The sequence below is a fragment of the Poecile atricapillus genome, chromosome 1 (genome assembly GCF_030490865.1).
Source record: "Poecile atricapillus isolate bPoeAtr1 chromosome 1, bPoeAtr1.hap1, whole genome shotgun sequence".
Taxonomy (NCBI): Eukaryota; Metazoa; Chordata; class Aves; order Passeriformes; family Paridae; genus Poecile; species Poecile atricapillus.
Genome location: NC_081249.1, coordinates 3,388,440 through 3,408,649, shown reverse-complemented (window position 1 = coordinate 3,408,649; position 20,210 = coordinate 3,388,440). Strand labels below are relative to the sequence as shown.

At 46.9% G+C, this 20,210-nt stretch overlaps 1 protein-coding gene across 1 annotated transcript in view; it reads right to left on the bottom strand.

The window, feature by feature from the left end:
- Positions 1–19,584, bottom strand: part of B3GALT5 (beta-1,3-galactosyltransferase 5) — a 359,311-nt gene extending 339,727 nt beyond the window's left edge. Inside the window, exon 1 of the mRNA XM_058834241.1 lies at positions 19,425–19,584. The gene's annotated coding sequence lies outside the window, so the exon portion shown is untranslated. The remainder of the gene's footprint in view (positions 1–19,424) is intronic.
- Positions 19,585–20,210: the final 626 nt, after the last annotated feature.

The following is a 20,210-nucleotide window of genomic DNA, read 5'->3' as shown; positions in this document are numbered from 1 at the left end:
ATCTGACATTAAAGATTGTGCAGGCATTTCAACAGGTCATGCACACGCAGGGGGAAAAAAAAATGCCCAAAAATATGGTTTTCATTAAGAAAGTGAGTATTTTTAGAGAGGTGTGGTTCAGTTCAGATGAAAAGGGAAGAAAGAAAAATGAAAGCGGCGCAAGAGATCCCCAACTGCAACATTATTTATATTGCTGTTGAAATGCAGTGTGTTCTCTTCATAAAGCTGCTTTTGGGAGCGAAATAATAGAGACCCTGCCAGAACCAGGTGCATATCATGGAGTTTGTTTATAATCCAAGTTAAAGGAGAGCAGATTTATACCAGAAAGAACTCTCCGAGGGGACTTCAGAGTTTAAGTGTCCTGTCTTAATCTATACATTACCTCCTCAACAAAGCAGTTGTCTTGAAGCAAAAACATAAAATACAGTTTCAATGAATTCACAGATAATTCCAGGGAATTTTATCTGGTGTGATATAGTTTCAGACTGCTTATTCTGTTCCCAGCTTTTTATTTGACTCTTAAGTTGTTTTATTTCTGCGTCAAGAGAATGAAAAAGATCAGAGAGGGCTCGTTTCCACAGAAAGATGCCTTTGTGCTATATAAGCAAAAAAAAGCAAGGCTTTCCCAGGCTTGCAATTCCACCACCTTGTCCTGGGATTTGCTGCAGTTTGCACACACTTTTTCTACAGAAAAAGCTCTTGTTTTAGTCCAGAAACAGTTGTATAAATTTCCCTCCACTTTTCTTTCTTTTCATTTTCATTCTTTTTTTTTTTTTAAATCTTATCTTTTCACCTCTCCTGTTCTAACACCGCACTTTACATTTTCCTTTTGCTCTCCAGAAAATGGCTATTGTCCCACTGAGAACATGTCCTTCTGCCTGCTTTTGTGCAAATGGCAGATTGGTTGGAAAAACAGGAACACTTTCACTCCTTTCTGAAGGGAAGCATGCAGTGCTTGCTAAAAATTCCCATACTTCTGCAGAACCAACTGTTCTTTCCATTAAAAAAACATCCACCTACTTGAGCAAACTTTTCGATACATTGGCCCAATTTTTCGTTATGGTAAACTTTGAAATGGTTGAAATAATTTTCTCAAATTTGAAAAACTAAACCAGAAAGCTGGCTGATCAAAATGGGGCTCTCCTTGAAATTCCAAATGAATGGCAGCAGACAGTGCAATAATTGGATCACAGAATCACAGAATGGTTTGGGTTGGAAGGGACCTTTAAAGATCATCTTGTTCCAACTCTCCTGCCATGGGCAGGGATACCTTCCACTCTCCCAGGTTGCTCAGAGCCCCATTCAACCTTCTTTTGGTGATTGTGAAATATTTGTAATTACATTTTAAGTAAAATTAAAATAAAAAGTGAATTTTTTACATATAAGTAAAATTAAAAAAAAAGAAAAATCCTCTTGTCCTGATATCTAAACTGATCACAGGAAGAGGTTTTCCTCCTTCTGCTTCACAGAATCACACAATCAGTTTGGTTGGAAAAGACCTCTGAGATCATTGAGTCCAACCTAATGGTGAGGACTTGTTCCCTAAAATGGGGATTTTCTGAGCCGTAAATCAGGTCAGAATTTTGACGTGGGGGCTGAGGTGAGCTGAAGTTTGCAAGCTTCACATCACCACTAACAGCTATTTCACAGAGCATCTACCCAAGAATGTATCGATCTCCTAAATCTTTAAACCAGATGGGACCAATTATCATCATCTATTCTGCTGAAGGGTAGCCAAGATTTCTTACAGTTGTTTTGTGTCTCTGTCTTAGCATCATCTGCTGCCCTTTTCTAGACATTCCTCTTGGTATTTTCAAGAATGTGGAAGGCCTTGCCCTGATCTTGATCCCACTCATGAGTGCCACCAAACATGTAGGAGCAAGATCACCTCAACGTCTTTCTTCAGCCTTCCTCCAAAACCATGGTGGCTTTGGGACTCCATCATCCTTCAGGAGCCACATCACTGCAGATCCCCATGGCCAGCTCTGCTGCGTGTCTAGTTGGACAAAATAAATCAGATCTTGGTTTGAAGAACTTATTGTCATGTTTTGAAGGCCATGGAAGTGTTGGGGCAAGTCCAGAGGAGGCCATGAGTTTGAGAAGGGGTTGATAAGGAGCAGCTCCACTGTGGAGACAGGATGGGAGAGTTGGGGCTGTTCAGCCTGGAGAAGAGAAGAGAGACCTCAGAGCAACACCCAGGGTCTGAAGGGGCTACAGGGAAGCTGGAGAGGGACAATTCATCAGGAACTGCAGTGCCAGGACATTGGGGGAACGGCTTCAAACTGAAAAGGGGGAAATTTGGGTCAGATACTGGGCAGGAATCGTTCCCTGGCAGGGTGGGCAGGGGCTGGGATGGAATTGCCAGAGCAGCTGGGGCTGCCCCTGAATCCCTGGCAGTGCCCAAGGCCAGGCTGGACATTGGGAGCACCTGAGACAGTGGGAGGTGTCCCTGCAATGGATGGGGTGGCCTTGGATGATCTTTAATGTCCCTTCCAACAAAAACCCTTTCTGTGATTTTACAGTTTTATTTTGCTCTAAACCAGAGTGTCAGAAGCAGATTTCAGGGTGAGATATGCTTTGAATACTTTGATTTTTGCAATAAATGGTGCATGTGAGGCTGGTCCTGTCTTGACCTACAAGCATCTTTCAGTGTTCAGTTAGTTAAAGGGCTCAGATACAAAATAGAGGAACCGCATTTCTCTGTGGGATAATTCCAAGTTTTCTGGCACTTTGAGTCAAAAAACAGTGGGGTTCAACATGTAATTTTTTTAATCTGTGACAGAACAAACAGACTTCACTTAATCCAGTCCAAAGGGCTGTCCTGAATGAAACATCTTCATTTTTCATCAGGTCTGAAAGAAATATGAAACAGAGAATGATTAAGGCTGGAAAAACCCCTGCAGGATCTTGAGGCCAAGCTGTGCCTGATGCCCACCTTGTCACCCCTCCCAGAGCACCGAGTGCCACGTCCAGCTGTTAAAACTGACCACAACTGAGACTGGGGACATCCAGGACATCCAGGACATCCAGGACATCCAGGACATCCAGGACATGTGCCACCAGCCAGGCAGCCATGGGGACACCCAGCTGCTACCAGATCAGCCCCAGCACCTCTTTCCCCCCACCCCTGCTGCCACTCCAGAGCTGCCACCCTCTGCTTCAGGGTGTTGATTTAGCAGCTGGAAGCAGGGGTGGCTCATCCAGAGGGTGATTCAGTGTCACATCCCCAGCTGAGTCACCTTCTGCAGCCGCCTCTCCCTTCCTGCCCAGCCGGCACAGAGCTCGCCGTGCTGGGGCAGCGCACAGCCCAGCCAGCTCTGCCCTGCCTGCACACACACAAATGGCATTTTTAGGGCATCTCTGTGACTTGTTTGCACTGCTGCCACAAGGTAGGTGTGAGAATAAATGTGTGTTCGTGTGTCTGGGACTGCGTTGGTGCGCGTGGAGCTGCAGCCGTGGAAAATCAAGTTTCTCCCATTTGTGTATCACGGAGGTTTTTTGGAGCTCCAGGTCCTGGGGAAAGCTGTTTTTCTGCCTCTGACAATAATTTCAGGCGTTTCTCTGTTGCATGACACAGGCAACGAAGAAATGCTGTGGAGAACTTGTGAGAATTAGCCAAATAAAAGATAAAATGGTGTGATTATATAGGGGAATAGCTGAAAAATGATTAGATATCGAGAAGTATCACCTTTCTTAGAGCTGTGGGCTCATGAAGATCTGCTAACAAATCTGGATTTACAGCACTACAGACACTTGTGTGTGAACAACACTAGTCCATAGACCTGAAGGCAAAATTTGAATTTATTGCAGGTACCATGACAAATAGAGAAAGCAGAGAAGCAGACTAAAGTAAAGAAGGGAGAGATGATAGTTCACAAGTTTAAATCACATAAAAATGATGCTTATCTGGATATTAATTCTCCATTGGATTATGTTTGCATTGAGCTATGGCCTCCTCAGGGATCACCATGCACCAAGGAATCCAAGGGAATGCAAAAATGTAAATATATAAGAAAATAATGATTAAGTAACTTTATGTATTTACGCTTATAAATTGCTTTCTATTGAAGTATAAACATTTTCCTTTTGGTCAAGCTTGTCTTCATCCATTATTCATCAGCTATTTTTTATGTTCAAACACCAATTCTGACACAGCTCATCTCTATATACTGGTTATATTATTCACTAGTAAATATTTTTAAAATTATGGCATTTTGCCATCTACCCTAACTTTGACTTCCTTCTTTTTTTTTGAAAATACTTCAACCTTTATCTTTCTTATTTTAAATTTTCACCATGTGGCTGGAGAACTTTGCAGTTCTTACAGAGATGCTCCAGTCAGCCTTTCTGTATTGATTTACTGGGTGAGTTATTCCTTGAATCTCAGCAGTGGTGCCAAGAAATGCCCCTTTGGAGAGAGAGGAAGGGAAATGCTCTGGTTAAAATAGGAAAAAGCACAAATTCTGCCCCTCAAGCCCAAACTGAGAATGAGTGAGGAGTTCAATTCTGGTCATAGAAATTTTCACAGAGAGTTTATTTCATTATTATTCCAGTTTGCCTTTGGACTGATATTCGGCTTTGTCTCTTTTGGGATTTATTTGCCAAAATGCAGGGAAAAAAAGTGAAGAGTTTCACCTTATTTTGGAGATTCAAGATATTTAGGAGGGATTCAGGCAAGCATCCCAGCTCTCCAATCATTCAGATCAGAACTTTGGCATTTTTAAATTCTTCTCCATCATTTCTTGTAGCCTCATAAAACCCCTTCTGAATTCATGGGAGTTTCAAGTGTTCCCCGGACCTTCCCTGCCAACACATTGTTTTTTGAACTCAGCTATCAGTGTAAGCAGAAAATAAAACAAACCTAAAAATGAGAATAAACAGATTATCTCACTTTCCTTTTAGCCCATTGCTTGGGAAAGAGTGTGAATTGTTTCAAATTGATGCAGCAGTCTTGAATAATCACTGGTGCTGAATACCCTGGTGATCAATATCCCCTTCACCCAACCACATTATCGACCCAGATACTTACACAGGTAAAATCCAAATGAAATCATTTCTTTTGCCACTTTAGAGCATTTAAATAGAAATGATTTTTCCTTCCCTAAATAAAAGTGGTTCTCTCATAGGAGGGACACCAGAGTCTTTTCAGAGATTGCCAAAATGATATTGAGGTGTCCAGTCTGTGACTAAAACAAATCCATGAGTGCTGTAAAAAGCCATAATTTCTGCTCCTTGAAAAAGAGTTTCCTGTTCATACCCAGGCAACAGGATGTGTCTATATAACTGCCTATCTCTCCTGAATTAAATGTCATTTTTACATAAGGGAACCTTTATTAGTGAATGTCAGCCACACCTGGGAGAGGTAATATTTATAAAAGTGTCCCCTTTTTGTTGCCTGACTTGTTCATCCTAAATGATATTTTCATAGGTAAAATGTTAATCCTTTCTGATTCTAATGAGAACAATCAGGTGCTGGAATTGCATTTTGCCAGTGGGGAAAAAAATAAAATAATCTGTGCTCTACTCCTGTTATTTCATATCAAAAGAAATAAATATCATTCATACATCGCATTTCATTGATAAGAACTACAATGATTAATGCTATGAAGTTTGCATTATTATCCTTTTTGCAGGTTTTTTTTTTTTTTAACCTGGGGAGAGGAGGCTTAGGGAGGACCATATTGCTCTCTACACCCACCTGGAAGGTTGTAGCCAGGTGGGGCTTGGTCTTTTCTGCCGGGTGACAAGTGACAGGACAAGAGGGAACAGCCTCAGATTGCACCATGGGAGGCTTAGGGTGGTATTAGGGGAAAATTTCTTCACTGAAAGGGTGGTCAAGCACTGGAACTCCAAGTAGGTGGTGGAATTGCTGTCCATGCAAATCTAAAAAAAAAAACATGGAAGTGGCACCTGGGGCGTGGTTTAGTGGTGAACACAGCAGCAGCCTAAAACCACAAAAAACCCTAAAACCACAGCAAGGTTTGCATCCTTTAAGTGCTTCAGTCCCTAGTTCTGCCAATAAGACTCAAAATTATCTGAGGCCGTGCCACTTGCTAAATGTATCTTCATAGGCCCACTGCTCTGGAAGAAATACGGGAAAAGTGAGGGCTATGGGGTTTTTTTCTTGATCCAGATGTGATAATTTGTTAATTTTTATCGCTTGTTTCAAGCTTGCATTTAGAAAACTGTGTTTAAGGAGATGGAAAATGACGGGACCGCTTTTTTTCTTTCCCCACGACACTCCTGAGCAAGAGGCAGCGCTCGAAGACCCATCTGCTCTGAAATTTCCTCCTTCCTCCTGAGAGAAAGCTCCAGGAACGAGCCTTTGGGGTGGATCTTGTCCCTGCACAGGACAGCGGGGTCAGCTTTGGGGACAGCTGCTGTGACAGAGCAACTGGCTGTGAGCAAAGAGCTGCAGGGCCATGGGACCTGGGGCTGGTGGCAGGAAGGTGGCACAGCAAGGGATGCTCCAGCCTCCCACCTGGCTTCCCCCTCCTCCCTTTCCTCCCCCGTGTTCCCACCGCTTGCATTCTGCAGGAGCATTGGCTGAATATTTTAGTGGCACAGGTAGGGCTCAAAAGGGCAGAAGATTGGGGTTTTGGGACATGGAGTGGCAATGTGGAGCAGCTTTCCAGCTGGGAGCCCAGCAGCTCAGCTGTCCTCTGTGCTGGTCACTGCTGGGGCTGCCAGCCTGTCCCCTGCACCTGGGAGTGCCTCGGAAGGTGATGCAGGAGATGGAGCCACGCCGAGAGCTGGACACGACCCCCGCTGGCTTTGCTGCAGCTCCTCCATGAAATCACAGCATTTTGGGGGCCCTGCCACGGTGCCAATTCCTGCAGCCACATCTGGGTGTAGCACGAAGCTGTCAGCACACTCAGTGTGCCTCTTTCTGCTGTTTTATCTCATTTAACAGGAATTATGCATCGCACTTCCAGGGAATTTGTGGCCGTCGTGTTACCGAGAGCTGCTGTGTGCGGTGGACAAAGATTGGGGCTGCAAGATTTTCCCCCCCAGCCCTCCTGTTCCCATCCTGCCAGGCATTTTCTGGCCCCAGGAGCATCCTTGTTGGAGTCTGTAACCACCACACTCCTCTGACCAGGAGTTTCTAACCACAGCTCCACCAGGCAAACCTGGTGCCACCAGCACCTCGTAAGGATGAAATTGTTGCTGGCTGCAGTTTGTTTTGGGGATCAACTGGTTTTGGGGCTGTCTCCTGCTGGATTTATGTTCTCTGAAGAGTTAAGTACATTAGTGTGGGTAATCTCACTCCATTACCTTCTATAAAACTGAATCTATGATTTCCTCCCTGGTGAGCATTTACCATAGCGAAATAGGCTACTATTTTCATATTTAACTCATTGGTAACTCATAAAACCAGCTCAAGTTGTCTGCCCCAAAGAGCAGAAGCTGTGGGACAGGCTGGAGGGTCAGAGCTTTTACAAGACCTGCAGTGTCAGTGCTGTGCTCTCAGCATCGCCCTCGCATCCCGCTCCCATCCCTCCCCCTGCTCCTTTGAAATCCACAAAAATCAGAAATTTATAAGGCTTCTTAAAAATCCGAGATGAAGCAATTAAACCTCCAGACTGGAGGATGTGAACCTTTAAAGGCCCTTTGCAGAATATCAAAAGAATGAGAGGATTATATTTAGCAGGTGTGACAGCCCACGCAGGACATTTCATTGTGAAAGGGGCTGACATGAACCAGGAACCGATACTTAAATTAATATAAAACATCTTGGGGGAAAGGTGTTTTCTTTTCTTTTTTAAGCATTGGGAAATCATAATGCTTTCTGGCTTCTTCAAAAGCGAGAGGTCCAAATATACAGGAGTCATCTGGCATGTAAAAATAAAAAGTCTGGGGAGGGGACACACACATAAAAACGCTTTGGATGAGGTTGGGAGGCAAACGTTGAGGGCCAGGGGGCCAAGAAACACCACTGTGAATTTTCCTGCCCTGCCTTGCTGCTGGCAGATCCAAGGATTTTCCCTCCCAGGGCAGGTGGCTGAGGGCAGAAGGGCAGGACTGGGACAGGGTGCCCTGTCTGGATCCTGGCACTGCATCAGCATCCTCCGTCCTGCCACCTCTCCTCGTCCCTTCCCTGGAGACACAACCCTTCATTACAGGGGTGCTTTATTCTCAACACTCCTGCTTCTATTCCTATCACACCCTACCAAGCCTTGGAGTGGAAAACTTGACTCGGGACTTTGGTGGGGAGGCGTCCACGACTTTCGTGCTTCATTCACTACTGCGTGTTCCTAATTTTAGCCGAGCTGCTCCCTTTTGATTTTCCAAAGCTGCGGATTTAACGTCCAGCAGCTCGCGTTGTTTTCACGCCCACACGCTGAGGGCCACACGAGTGATGCTGCCCATCCACAGCAGGGGAGGCTGCGGGGAAGGAGGGGTGGGTGACAACACTGTCCCCAACTCCCAGAAGGGACACCACAGGCTCACCAGGAGATCTCCATAGGTGGGTGCTGCAGTAGCAGAGGGCACTCAGTGCCACTTTTTGGGGGTATTTTATCTCTTCACTCTGCTCATTCAAGCACTAGGTGGTTGCTTGGGACCTTTGGGATCTTTGTCACCCCAAAAACCACACATTAGGGGTAAAAAGCCCATTTTTCTGCTGGGGCTGCTCCAAGCGAGGGAGGTGTGTGGTTGCCTGGATGTGCGGTATCAGGTACTCTTTGGCATCGAGAGAGTTAAAGGTCCTCGGCACCCACCAGCCCTGGTCTAGGCAGTGTCTAAAATCAGTCCTAGACCCGCTTTATTTTTTCCTTAAAAACAGGAAATGGAGCCCTGAAGGCTTTTTAACTGGAGAGGGAGAGTGAGGAGGGGGTATAGTCGCTCTGCCCATACCCAGCCCTGAGCCTGACCCAGACTTGGGGGTCTCTGTGTGTGTTTTTTTTATTCCTTCTCCCTTTTTTTTTTCTCCCCCCCCTATTATTTTGGCAGACTTTTTGGAATGTCTGGGAGCTAAGGGCTTTGCTTCATGGAGCAGAATTCTGAAGCAAGAAAAAGAGAAAGTTATAGACTAAACCACAGAAATGTAAACATGTCTGCAGCTAAAATAACTCCACTTTCATTGAAAACACTCCTCGCTTACAATCAGACTTCTGTGTGCTATGCTCAATAAAACTGCATGCTAATAGCAACCAATTAATACATTATGTAGTTCTGCTTTAAAAATTGAGACGCTTTTAATTATTTTTTTTATAATTTTTTTTTTTTAATTATTATTTTTAATTAAGGGACTACTGGGTTTTCTGCTGCGGACGCCGGTGCCGGGCGCTGACCGCTGGCGGAGAGCGGCGGGCGATGCCCGGCGGTGCGGCGGGGGCCGAGGCGTGCCCGGGGAAGGTCGGGGCGAGGCGGCGGCGGAGGGGACAAGCGGAGCCCCGGTAAGGAGCCCCGGGGCCGCCGGAGGGAGGGACGGGACAAGGGACAGGGGACAGGACGGGGCGCACCGCCCGCTTCTCCCCTGCCTTTCCTCCGTGCGAGGTGAGTGCCGATGGCAGCGCCGGGACGGGTCCCCTCTCCATCACCCCTGGGAGATGGGGCTGCAGCTTCGGCAGGACCAGCCTCCTCTGCTTCCCCCCCGCTCCCGCCCCGCACACACACCTCGCTCCCCTTTTATTCCCGAGCATCCCGTTATTCCTCCCGCTGCCACCTGGTTTAGGGGCCAGGCTGGGATTCACGTCGGGTCCCCGCCACAACCGCGCGCTTGTTCTCGCCCCTTCAAACGCGCTCTTGTTCCCCGCGCCGGGGGCGAAGCGGCCCCGCCGGGCCGGGCCGGGCTCCGCCGAGCGCCGCGTCCTCCCCCCGCGGGTCCCGCTCACCTCCAGCTCCGCCCGGCCCCTCCGCCCCCCCGAGCGCAGCCGGGGGAGGACGCGGGCACCGGGGGCGGGGGTCCCGGAGCGCCCCGGGCGCGGGGCCGCCCCGACGGCGGCGGGGGAGCCGGGCAGCGCCGGGAGCGGCGGCGGCGGCCGCGATTGGAGAGAGAGGAAGAGGCGCCCGGAGCCGGGGGCCAGCGCGATGGGCTGAGCCCGTCCCGACTGAAGTGACTCACCGCAGTCGGCAACGCCGCCGTCCCCTGCCCGCTCCCTCACTCCCTCCCGAGCTCCCGCCGCTGGCGGCCGCTGCCTTCCCCCGGCCCGGCCCGCCCCGTCCCCCCTCCCCAGGAGCCCGGACTGACCCCAGCCGCAGCCCGGTAAGTGCTTTCCCTTCGGGGCTGCGATGGGGCGGGGGCGGTGAGCGGAGCCGTCGGGGCGATGGGCGAGGGCCCGGCCGGGACAGCGAGCGGCCGGGGACACGGAGCGGGCGGGGCTCGCTGACCCCGAGGGCGGCTCGGGCACCGGCCCGGCTGTCCCCGGGCCGCTGGAGCCCGGCAGCCCCGAGGGCTCGGGGCATCCTCTGCGCGAACCCTGCCCGAGTTTCTTTCGAGTTTGGAAGGGTTAACGCTGTTTGGCTTCGGGCTGGCCGCTGGATTTTCGGGCAGAAGTGATACCGAGTTCTCCCTCGCCATCACTTTTCCCCACCTCTGGACCGTAATAGCGGCGTTGGTGCCTTTGTGATTCTTTCAGCAGTTCATCATTCAGTTAACTCATAGCTCTATGGCTTTTCAAAAGCTGGGCAGCTCTTGCACGTAGGAAAACCTTCAATTACCTGCGGCTGAGGGGAGTCATGCTTGGGCTTGGTGCTTTTCAGTGAGGGATATGCGGGGCTCTGTTTTGGTGACCAGATGACTTCTCTGAGGAGTTTGGAGTGCACGTAATTGTATTTACAAAAGCTGGAGTTGCGAGTTCTGGCTAACATAAACTTCCATTCATTGCTGCCTTTGCTAAGAGCCCACGGTGTGGGGAAATGGCTCGTTCTTTAATGAAGTTTTTTATTTGTATTCTAAGCGTCGTTCTGTGAATTAACTCTGTTCTGAAGTAAGAGTTTGGAAATTACATTCTGCCCCATTCTGCCCATGTAATTTTGAGTCCATTAGGAAAACCGGGATAGGTCTATGGAGCTGCACATGGAGAAATGTCACATTCCTTTGGTTTAACCCTTTGAGCACTTCCCTGGTTTCACTGAAACAAGTGAAGCAGACAAAGACAACTTCCCACTGGGGTATGAAATGTAAATTCTTGTCAGGATACATATATCAGGTATGTGATTTCAGACACACCTGAACTGAGAGAAAAATCAAGGGAGAGAAATAGATTATTTGATAGTTTCCCAATCAGAAGTAAATAGGCATAAACAGACCAAGCCATACCTCATACTGGACAAATACATTTTTATGTTGATTGCCTGATTTGTTTCTTAAAGGACATTTATAAAAACAAAGGTATGGTACATTGGAATAGCAACATCAGTACTTATTTTCTCTTTCATATTCCGATGTGGGCAAACAATGGCAAATTCTTTGAAAAAGTTTCCAAGAAAAAATCTACCAGCTCCAAAACCATTTCAGGATTTAAAGCTTTGAGCAGCATCTGTCCCCACCTCCCACAATTTAGTCCCAAAGTTAAACAAATCATATAGTACTGGATAGAGTTACATGTTACAGGAATTTTATAAATGATCTGTCAGGATAAGTCCTAGGTGTGACTAGTCGGACTTTTTGCTCCTGAGGTGTTACTCCCTTTGGATTGTCATTTCTGTAGCAGTTGGTTCTTAGAGATAGATTCTAATGGACATGTATATATTATACATGTTCTCCTTCTGATGGTTTTTAAGCAGTACTGCCTGTGGGGTTCTCTTGCTTTCTTTTAAATGAATTTGAGCTCTTTGTAAGGCACTACAGAAATCTGGGGGTGTGAGTCCATTGAGGACTCACAATGATGGCAACCATGAGCTTAAATCCCAGATTGTTCCAGACTTGGCAGTTGTGTCTCTCATCGCAAGGATGCTCGTTTATTTGTCCTTTTCAGCCTGGAACACCAGTTTGGGTCCCGCTGTTGTCGGTGTTCAAATGACAATTCTACCTAAGAGCCTGCCCTGTGAAAGTGTCTTTGCTACCTGCTCTGCTGTGGGAAGTTTATTTTCTGTGCATGCACAGCGCTGTGTAAACAAACAGAAAGCCCTGGGAAGACTGTGGCAGTCCCGTTGGTTTGAACAGCACCCCGTGAACAGAATGCCTGGCTACTGATGAGGCAAATCCTTTCCCACTGCGCTTTCTCCAAACCCCCAGAGCTTTGCTATCACTGCTGTCCCTCTGCAGAGTGTTTAATTTTGATGGCTTCGCTGTGATCCCTGAACAGAGCAGTTCCTCCTCCCACGAGGATCAAAAAAAAAAAACATGTGAGAAGCCTTTGCGGTGCTGATGGCATCTGGTAGCCCCAAAACCTTACACGTTACATTTCCTTTCCTCTCCTGAGCTTTACTCCATGAGTTACAAGCAGGTAACAACAAAATTATTTTAAAAGGTTGGGTCGAAACAAACCCCTTCCCTTGAATACCCACTGCACTGGGGTTTTGTTCCACTATCAGGAAGCTTGCCATTTTCTTTCAAGTGAATAGTTGTTATTTTTTATTTATTTTTTTTCAGGAAAAGGCAGCCGTAAGGGCAAACTGTACTTCTTTGAATCATGTGAGCAGCTCTGTGGAAATCTGTGTCCCCGACTCGAGGTGGAAGTTGTTGACAGGGGGTAAGGTTGGAAAGGGCCCTTTGGGCCTGATCCATATCAGCTGAGGTCAGTGGGGCAGGCAGCCCTGAGTGCCTAAAGCTGCCCGCTGCTTTTCTGTGCAGCTGGGAAGGGATGCCAGGGATTAGTGCACGCTTTGTACGGCACTTTTCCTATACAGTTGATTTTAAACGCTTTCATTTAGGAGAAAAAAAAAAAAAACAACAACAAGAAACAACAAAGTTCACACGGGGCAAAGATATTTTCAGCCTGAATTATAATGTTGTTTGTCTTGGGTTGGAAGAATTACCTTTTGTGCGATAACACCGCGCTGGTTTTCATTATACCCACAACTGGCTGCTCTCACAGCGGCTGGAATATTTTTTACTTCCCAGGGTGGTTCTGGCCATGCCCTTTCTGACATGCAAGTTTCCCAGGAAAATCAAGCATTTTGTCTTTTTGGCTGAAGGTTTGAGTCCAAAAAATTTGTATCAATTTGTCATTTTGGAAGACTATCTAATCTAATATATTTCCTTCACAGTGTAGTTAACTAGTGTAGGTAGAAAACTGGCAGTCTAAAATTACTTTGCTAAATTTAAATGTAAGTAAAAAGCAGGCAATAGGAAAAAATTAAAGGGTATATCTAAATATGGAGTTGTGGCCATATCTGTTATATTTAAACTGCATTTTAACCTCTTCTATTTATATTTAGTGGTCTGTGTATAATCTGGAGGGGTTAATTGAATTCAAGGAACAGAAATTTCACAATGAAATCCAAAGAGTTTATTCTGCTGTGGACACGGTACATGTCCTCGTTAATCAGCGATTTATCAAAAGTAAATCGTGTGCAGTGAGGTATTTTTTATGTTGTTTGAGAGCAAAAATGAGACTTTACCTAAAATTAGCATGAATGGATTTGCAGCACGCCTGCTTTTCCTTCACTGCTGTGGCAGGAGGATCTCCTGCTGCCTTGGCACTTTTACTTGTGTGGAGTGTGAGATTCCACCACAGCAATTATTTTCCTCAACTTCCCCCGCTCAGAAATGCCCTTTTTTCATTTAAAAAGTGGCCACAGAAAGTGAACTGTCCTTGCACGCTGCTTGCATCAGCTGCATCCCCTCCTTGGCACAGCTTCAATCCAACAAGGAAAAAACCCATTATTCCAGGAACAAAATACATAGTTATTTTTGTTTGATAATGCATCACATAAATATTAATCATCTGCCCCAAGGAAAAAACAATAAACACGTGTTTTCATTTTAGCTGGAGATACAACCAGCTTTGATAGGGGATGGTTGAAACCTCAGGGCCTCGAGCTGTAGCCACGCAACTCTGGCTGACCACAGTGGCTTAGGGAGTGGTTGCTGTGCACAGGTGAGGGTTTGGTTTTACTTTGAGGCCTTCTGTGTTGATTCATTTTAATATTTACAACATGATACGACATCCAGGTAAATTACAACACCCTTATTAAAGGGCCTTGGCAGTGGCGTTGCTTCACAAAGGTGCCGTGCTCCTGCTTGGGCGCTCAGCAGCATCGCTGGGATGTTCCAAAGCTGCTGCCTCTTCCAGGTGCTGCTCCCACCACCAGATGTTGCCTCCAGTTGTGTTTCAGGCCTCCTGGATTTGTCTGTAGCTGGGAACCCCACACTCCTAATTAGCTGCTGATTGGGGAGGGCAAGGCTGGCTGTGATGATGAGCACGGCGGCCCCGCGCGAGGCCGGTTCAGCAAATACCACCTCCAATGTGGTTTCAATCAGCTCTGCTCAGACACCCAAGTCCTGAGCTTCCTCCAGGAGGTCCCTAATGAAACAGCCTTGTTTTCTTTTCACCTCGCAAAGGCACGGCAGCGGGAGGAAAGCCCTGATTGAGCCCGCACCGGCCGCGGCGGGAGAGCAATTTGGGGCGCTGGGCTGGACGGGGCAGCGCGAAGGCGTTGGAGCTGCAGGGTCTGGGGATTGGGAATGCTGGCCCTGGCCAACACTCAGCCCCTGCCCCAAGGAGAGCAGAGCAGGTCACAGCCCTGGCTGGGGCTGTGCAGGTGTGAGTGCTCAGGGAAAGGTTTCTCTCCCCTCATCCCAAATGCGCTGCCTGCTGAGTTAGCATCTTTTCCTCCTGCTTTTCACTCTCGGCTACAAGTGCTCGGTAAGGCTTTGTTTTCTTTTTTTTTTTTTTTTTTTTATTTTTTGGCTACTATTATGCTGTTTAAACATGCCTTGATTTATCAGCTGTTCAGGTCGTTTCATTTTTCTGGTTCTGGGAGCGTTGGCGTAGGAGGAGCAGCTTTTGATGCCCTGTAGATGACTTGCCACAAAATGTTCTGTGGAATCTGATTTATTTCTTCTAATTTTTAAGGCATGTAGGCTTCCCACTTCCATAATTTTTGCATTGAGTTGATTACTTGTTTTTTAGCTTCTCAAGTATGGATATACATGGTCTATTTGACCTGATTTGACTGAAAAAAAAATCCTTCAACAAATCACTTATATTTTAATTCTTAATAATTGTAATGCATGCAGTGTTGTTTAAATCAGTTATGATTTTAATGCAATTAAATGTACATGTAAAAATCAGGGATTTAGAAAATTGCACAATGTATCTCTTTCTGTAAAAGAGATGTAAAAAATATTGCAATCAAACAATTTTATGGTTTATATTTTTCTGTGTAAGTAGAAAAAGGTTTTATACAGAAGGAAGTCTTGTAGTTATGCAGAAGGAAAGGCTTCTTAGCAAAATTCCGTTTTCTAAGGAGGCTTTGTCAGTTCTGAATAAACCCTGCAATAAATTTAAACCTGGTGGTTTAAAATTCTGTTTATAAAATGGACTGCTCTCTATAGAGTTCACAAATTATACACAAAGGATTAAGTACTAAAGTAACATAAAGATGTTGCATTGCAACATGCACTGAGACTAAGCTGAAAAATCTGCTTGGAAAAGCAGCTGATCTGCAGGACTTGCAAAGCAGACGTGGGAAAAGTTCTCCATCATTTCTTTAAAGAACTGCTGTTGCTGTTCCACTGATTGTTCTGATTGTAGTTGGCTCTTCAAAGACTTATAGAAGGGGTTTTTTTTAACACAGGCTTGTGCAGAAATTTGCATTAAAAACAGGTTTGGAAAAGGAAAAAATTGGGGTTTTATTACCACATTAAGAGAAGATAAAGGATTTAATATCAAATCAAGACCTAGATTAGTCCTGGTCGATATCTTGTGCTGTTTCTTAAATTTCATTACATTTGCCCAGAATGTGAAGCTGGGAACTTGGACTGGTGCTCTTCATTCCTTTGCTGCATTTATAAGTTCTCTGGTATTTTTATACATTTATGGCAAGTAGTCTGTAGCAGTCTCTGTATCTCTTGCACCCAAGACAAGCCAAATCATCTGTCACCAATATGTGTGTCAACATCCTGACACCACCGAGGGCACCTTCCTTTGTAGGCACCTCCAAGGCTTCATTTCAGCAGAGCAATTCATCACCGTCTTGAAATGAAGAGCTTGAAGAAACCTGAACCTGGCCTCTTCCTTCTTCCATGCAGGGAAGTCAGTTCTAAGTGATGAGACTGAAAAATGGTTTTAGGAGAGTAGGATTCGCCTCACCTCGCTGTAGCCATCCAAAAATCAAGGATCTGGCTGACAGCAGTTGTGTAAATTCCAGCCTGGCCAGAGGACAGGTTAATCTTGCCAGTCTGAGACAGTGATGCTCATTTGGGAAAGGCAATGAAGATGTAGAAGATGGTCCAGCAGCCTGGGGAGGAATTGGGGTTGCAGGACTGGGTGTTTTGGCTTTTACGTGGCTGGTGTGGAGTGCCCTGAATTCTGCATCCAGAGACAAATCCAGGCCTTCCAGCAGCTGATCTTAGGGATACTGAAGGAAAAAATGTAAGTAAAATATAGCAGAAAGACCAGATGAATAATACAGTCTGAGTGGAAATTATTATTATTGCTTATTTTATAATTTTAATTTTAAAGTTTAATTTTAAGTAAGAATAACAGTTTAATTTTTATCATTGAGCTTCCTTTTTGTTTAGAAATAGGAACATTAGAAATAGCAACAGAAAACCCTTTCATGCTTTCTCTCTTAACTTTCATGCACTGCTCTCTTAACTTCCATGAAAAACTGAGTAAGACAACATTAGCCATCATTTCTTTCAGCCTCAGAGTAAGACAGGAATGGATTAATGCTGCTGCCTTTCTCTTAGGAGTCTGTGCTGCTCATGAAGGTAATAATAACTATTTAAAGTGATTTTTTTTTTTTTAGGCTGGTCCAACTGTATAGACGACAGCCTTGGGTGTATACTTTGCTTAAATCTCTCAAAGCACAACTATGGAAAGTTTGTTTTTGACAGGCCCCGAGGTTTTTGCTTGTCAGAGGCAGTTTTTAGCCCCTTGATGACAGTGGTCCCTTGCAAGGAGCACAGCTGAGCTGCAGAGCAGCTCTGTATGGAGCTCTGTATGGGGAAGGAGGGGTGAGCTCCCTGTTTGTTATTTGCTTGTGATTTCCATGACAGTTTACAGGAGACAGAGTTGTAACCAAATGTGAGCCCAGGGAACTCGGCCTGTGGTCTGTCTGCAGAGCAGGAATGTGGGATGGGGGGTCAGGATCGGGTTGTTGAAGGATGCAGGAGCCAAGGTGAAGGGAATTTGGGCTGTCCTCTGCTCCTGTCCCTCTGGGCTAACAGCCCCCCGTGGGACGTGGCATTTGTGGCACTGGGGTGGGGCACTGCCCCCTCAGACACCCACAGGGGCACTTCCAGCCCTCCCTTCTGACCCTTGGGCTCATCCTGACGGGTTTTGGTCCAAGATAGGATTTATATAACTCCCTCTTTGCTGTGTTGGTTCCGCAGGACTAGAGAGGAGTGAGAAGTACTAAAAATCTATTTTGGTCACTAAAGTAAGCAGACATGACTCAGAATACTCACTGGGAACAGATCTGCTGGATGAAAAGGTGCCATTTTTACATAGTCACTTTTCTGACTGTGCCCTTTAAACTCTTACCAAAATAGAATCCTTTCTCTGGCACTTCTCTTGAGAGGCAGGAGCAGGAGTGAGAGTGAGGACGTTTGCTGCGCTCCAGCCCCTGCTTCGAAACCAGACAAACTGTGCACGTTTTGTAAGGTGAATGTAACGTGTGTTCAACACCAGGAAGAGCAGAAAGAAAGCATTTGAAATTCGTGGGGAGGGGATTTGGGCTTGGATAGTTTTATCATTTGTGGTGGAAAAGCGTGATCCCTCATTCCTGCCTGTTAGGGTGGGATGAATTCTGGCCAGTGCTCTGCGCGGGTTTCTGGCATCCTCGTGTCCCTGCAGGAGCAGGTTCGGATCAGTGGGCTTGTCTGGAGCACAGAGAGGCTCCCTTTGACCACTGCCTCGGGTTCCTCTTGGACTGAGTGGCCTCGGCTAAAAATGAGCCTGAAACCACACTGACGTAATCTGTGTTTATGGACCTGTGAGGAATCAAATCATCGCTGGCAAGCAGAGCCCCAGCCTGGTTGTCCCTCACATGAGGGGCGAGTTCTCCCTGCACTGGTGAGCCCAGGGCCCCCCCAGCTCCTGGGCATGGATGGAGCCCAGTCCAACCCATTCCCCATCCCTGTAAACTCTCATCTGCATTCCATGGAAAGGATTAGCAAGGCAAATCGTTTCACTAAAAGTCACTCTCGGCTAAGTAGGTGATAGTGAATTTTTGAACTCTTCTCGTCTCTTTCTCGTTTTTAATGGTTTGCTAGGAAGCTGGAGCCTGGCTGGTGCGCGGAAACTCAAAACCAGTGGTGTAAGCACGCCACATGTGCTCCTGGGTGTTTGACAGTCCTGTTGTTCTCCTTTGGAGAAGAAAAACAACAAGCGTGTTTTAACGTATTTACCACTTCCAGTTGGTTTTACATGGAAAAAGAACACCAACCCATAAATTCCTCTTCCTTCTCTGTTCCAGAATAACCCGTGAAAGAGTTTCAAAACTCTGAGTTTCTATTCAGTGGATGAAATCCTGTCCTTGCTGAAGTGGCTGAAGCTTCTGTGATGGTATTCAAGGGGACAGAGCTCTTCAGCTGAAGTGTTTCTTCCTCACGATTCTGCTGGGGGTGGAAAGTCCTGGAAGTGTTTTCACTGCTGCTTTCCTAAAGCCTTAATTCCCCCCAGTTGCTAGAGCATTTAAAGGCACCGTCTTTTTCTCACAGGAAACAGCCACTGCTTTTCCTCTTGATAAAATTTCCCTCGTATGAGTTCAGAGAATTTCCACTTTCTCTGTGTGGGCTCATCTTTCATAGAGGAGGAGACATGGGTCATACGCCTGCAGATCTCACAACTCCCTCCTGCTCCATCTCTGGCCTCCTCCCAGTCCCTTGGCAGGCAGGAGTCAGTGAAGATTTGCTGTCAAGGTCTCCTGTTTTAATTCCTAGCTGGACCTGATAGCTTCCTCTTCCTGGGGAATCCTATATTTTCTGGTTTAAATTTGAAAGGCGTTTTGGATGTGATGACATTTACAGCCAAAGCAGATCACCTCTAATGTTGTCTCCTTCTCTTGAAGCATGACAGGTGATCTCAACAGGCAAGAAAAGGGAGGAAAAGCCCAGCAGGCTTGTGGGACACAGGATTGTCACCAACCCAGCACTGAATGGCCCTGGGGATGGTCCTCCCTTCTCAGCCCCACCTGTGTTGTCTGAAGGGGAACCTTCAGCTCCAGTATTTGAGTACAGCTGGTTTAGAAGTTTTCTGTGCTCCAGAAACACAGAATCATTACGTTTGGAAACCTTCAAAATCATGGAGTCCCAGCTGTGCCCGATGCCCACCTTGTCCCCAGCCCAGAGCCCTGAGTGCCACGTCCAGCCCTTCCTTGGGCACCTCCAGGGATGGGCACTGCAAAGCTCCCTGGGCAGCCCCTGCCAAGGCCTGAGCTCCCTTTCCATGGGCAAATTCCTGCTGCTGTCCACCCTGAGCCTCCCCTGGCCCAGCCTGAGGCCTGAGCTCTCCTCCTGTCCCTGTTCCCTGGCAGCAGAGCCCGACCCCCCCGGCTGTCCCCTCCTGCCAGGGACTTGTGCAGAGCCACAAGGGCCCCCTGAGCCTCCTTTGCTCCAGGCTGAGCCCCTTTCCCAGCTCCCTCAGCCCCTCCTGGGGCTCCAGACCCTTCCCAGCTCCGTTCCCTGCCCTGGACACGCTCCAGCCCCTCCAGGGCTCTCCTGCACCAGCCACAACTGGAGCCAGCCCTGGAGGGGCCTCTCAGAGCCAGCACAGAGGGACAATCCCTGCCCTGCTCCTGCTGGACACACAATTCCTCACCCAGGGACAGAGGGAATGAATGAGGCACTGGGCTTCTAGGTGAACTAAATGTTACTGTTGTAGTACTACAATTACAAGGGTTTTAAATGAGGTATTGACAGCAGTTGAGAGCGGGTTCTCCACTGTGCTGCTGGCAGGCACTGAGATGTGTACCAGCTCCTAAGGGGAGCAGGCTGTGAGAATAACTCATTAACCAGTTGCTCCACCATGCTCTTTCTCCACATATGGTGTGAGGGCTGCTGGGGGTCTGGAAGACATTAAGGCATGGTCTGAGAAAGGGCTGCACAGGAAAGGTAACAAATAACCCCACAGAGCCAGATCCCCATTCCC